This window comes from Neophocaena asiaeorientalis, unplaced genomic scaffold (assembly GCF_003031525.2).
Source record: "Neophocaena asiaeorientalis asiaeorientalis breed wild unplaced genomic scaffold, Neophocaena_asiaeorientalis_V1.1 scaffold169, whole genome shotgun sequence".
NCBI classification, from domain to species: Eukaryota; Metazoa; Chordata; class Mammalia; order Artiodactyla; family Phocoenidae; genus Neophocaena; species Neophocaena asiaeorientalis.
The window spans coordinates 284550-287979 of NW_020172187.1; the positions used below are offsets into that span (position 1 = coordinate 284550).

Consider the following 3430-nt stretch of genomic DNA (forward strand, 5'->3'; position numbering starts at 1 on the left):
TTTTTGCATCATTGTGATATTTGTTGTTTCTCTTTTTTCATTTATTACTTTGTTTATTTGGGTGCTCTCTCTTTTCTTCTTGATGAGGCTCCCTAAAGGTTTATTACTTTGTTTATCAGTTTATCAGGTTTATCAATTTTTTTAACCTCTTTATCAGAGTATAATTGCTTTACAATGTTGTGTTAGTTTCTGCTGTATAACAAACAGAACCAGCTATATGTATACATATATCCCCATATCGCCTCCCTCTTGCATCTCCCTCCCACCCTCCCTATCCCACCCCTCTAGGTGGTCACAAAGCACTGAGCTGATCTCCCTGTGCTATGCAGCTGCTTCGCACTTGCTATCTATTTTACATTTGGTAGTGTATATATGTCCATGCCACTCTCTCACTTCGTCCCAGCTTACCCTTACCACTCCCCGGGTCCTCAATTCCATTCTCTATGTCTGTTTCTTTATTTCTGTCCTGCCCTTAGGATCTTCAGAACCATTTTATTTCTTTTTTTTTTTTTTTAGATTCCATATATATCTGCTAGAATGTGGTATTTGTTTTTCTCTTTGTGACTTCACTCTGTAGGACAGTCTCTAGGTCCAACCACCACACTACAAATAACTCAATTTCCTTTCTTTTTATGGCTGAGTAATATTCCACTGTACATATGTGCCACATATGTATTATGTATTATGTATTAGTATTTTAAGGAACTTCCATGCTGTTCTCCATAATGTTTGTACCAGTTTACATTCCCAGAAAAATATGGAACACTTCATGAATTTGTGCATCATCCTTGTGTAGGGGCCATGCTAATCTTCTCTGTATCGTTGCAATTTTATTTTATTTATTTATCTTTTAATAAATTTATTTATTTGTTTATTTATTTATTTAGGCTGTGTTGAGTTTCCGTTGCTGCATGCTGGTTTTCTCTAGTTGTGGCGAGAGGGGGCTACTCTTCGTTGTGGTGCACGGGTTTCTCATTGTGGTGGCTTCTCTTGTTGCAGACAATGGGCTCTAGGCTTACGGGCTTCAGTAGCCGTGGCTCACGGGCTCTAGAGCTCAGGCTCAGTAGTTGTGGCACACGGCTCAGCTGCTCCACATCATGTGGGATCTTCCCGTACAAGGGTTCAAACCCGTATCCCCTGCATTGGCAGGCAGATTCTTAACAACTGCACCACCAGGGAAGCCCTCATTCCAATTTTAGTGTATGTGCTGCCGAAGTGAGCACTAGCTTGCCTTTTTGTTTTTTTATTACATCTTTATTGGAGTATAATTGCTTTACAATGGTGTGTTAGTTTCTGCTTTATAACAAAGTGAATCAGTTATACATATACATATGTACCCATATCTCTTCCCTCTTGTGGCTGCTTCCCACTAGCTATTTATTTTACGTTTCGTAGTGTATATATGTCCATGCCACTCTCTCACTTTGTCACATCTTACCCTTTCCCCTCCCATATCCTCAAGTTCATTCTCTAGTAGGTCTGTGTGTTTATTCCTGTCTTATCACTAGGTTCTTCATGACATTTTTTTTTCTTAGATTCCATATATATGTGTTAGCATACGGTATTTGTCTTTCTCTTTCTGACTTACTTCACTCTGTATGACAGACTCTAGGTCCATCCAACACCTAAAAATAACTCAATTTCGTTTTTTTTATGGCTGAGTAATATTCCATTGTATATATGTGCCACATCTTCTTTATGCATTCACCTGATCATGGACACTTAGGTTGCTTCTATCACTTGGCTATTGTAAATAGAGCTGCAATGAACATTGTGGTACATGACTCTGCTTGAATTATGGTTTTCTCAGGGCATATGCCCAGTAGTGAGGTTGCTGGGTTATATGGTAGTTCTATTTGTAGATTTTTAAGGAACCTCCATACTGTTCTCCATAGTGGCTATACCAAGTCACATTCCCACCAGCAGTGCAAGAGTGTTCCCTTTTCTCCACACTCTCTCCAGCATTTATTGTTTGTAGACTTTTTGATGATGGCTGTTCTGACTATCCCTTTTCTCCACACCCTCTCCAGCATTTATTGTTTGTAGATTTTTTGATGATGGCCATTCTGACTGGAGTGAGATGATATCTCATTGTAGATTTGATTTGCATTTCTCTAATGATTAATGATGTTGAGCATTCTTTCATGTGTTTGTTGGCAATCTGTATACCTTCTTTGAAGAAATGTCTATTTAAGCCCATTTTTGGATTGGGTTGTTTGTTTTTTTCTTATTGAGCTGCATGAGCTGCTTTTAAGTTTTGGAGATTAATCGTTTGTCACTTGCTTCATTTGCAAATATTTTCTCCCATTCTGAGATTTATCTTTTGGTCTTGTTTATGGTTTCCTTTGCTGTGCAAAATCTTTTAAGTTTCATTAGGTCCCATTTGTTTATTTTTCTTTTTATTTCCATTTCTCTAGAAGGTGGGTCAAAAAGTATCTTGCTGTAATTTATTTCAGAGTGTTTGCCTATGTTTTCCTCTAAGAGTTTGATAGTTTCTGGCCTTACATTTAAATCTTTAATCCATTTTGAGCTTATTTTTGTGTATGGTTTTAGGGAGTGTTCTAATCTCATATTTTACATGTACCTGTCCAGTTTTCCAAGCACCACTTATTGAAGAGGCTGTCCTATTTTCACTGTACATCCCTGCCTCCTTTACCAAAGAAAAGGTGACCACATGTATGTGGGTTTATCTCTGGGCTTTCTATCCTGTTCCATTGATCTATATTTCTGTTTTTGTGACAGTACCATACTGTCTTGATTACTGTAGCTTTGTAGTATCGTCTGAAGTCAAGGAGCCTGATTCCTCCAGCTCCGTTTTTCGTTCTCAAGATTGCTTTTGCTATTCGTGGTCTTTTGTGTTTCCATACAAATTGTGAAATTTTTTTTTCTAGTTCTGTGAAAAATGCCAGTGGTAGTTTGATAGGGATTGCATTGAATCTGTAGATTGCTTTGGGTAGTATAGTCATTTTCACAATGTTGATTCTTCCAATCCAAGAGCATGGTGTATCTCTCCATCTGTTTCTATCATCTTTAATTTCTTTCATCAGTGTCCTATAGTTTTCTGCACACAGGTCTTTTGTCTCCTAAGTTAGGTTTCTTCCTAGGTTTTTTTTTTTTTTCTTTTTGTGGCAATGGCAGATTGGAATGTTTCCTTAATTTCTGTTTCAGATTTTTCGTCATTAGTGTAAAGGAATCCAAGAGATTTTTGTGCATTAATTTTGTATCCTGCTACTTTACCAAATTCATTGAGTAGCTCTAGCAGTTTTATGTTAGAGTCTTTAGAATTCCCTATGTATAATATCATGTCATCTGCAAACAGTGACAGCTTTACTTTTACTTTTCAGATTTGGATTCCTTTTATTTCTTTTTCTTCTCTGATTGCTGTGGCTAAAGCTTCTAAAACTATGTTGAATAATAGTGCTGAGAGTGG

General features: G+C 37.3%; 1 non-coding gene across 1 annotated transcript; it reads right to left on the reverse strand.

Annotated features, from left to right (window-relative positions):
• Positions 1-751: 751 nt before the first annotated feature.
• On the reverse strand, positions 752-857 carry LOC112410856 (U6 spliceosomal RNA). Its single transcript, XR_003005510.1, has one exon. It is a non-coding gene; the product is annotated as a U6 spliceosomal RNA (small nuclear RNA).
• Positions 858-3430: the final 2573 nt, after the last annotated feature.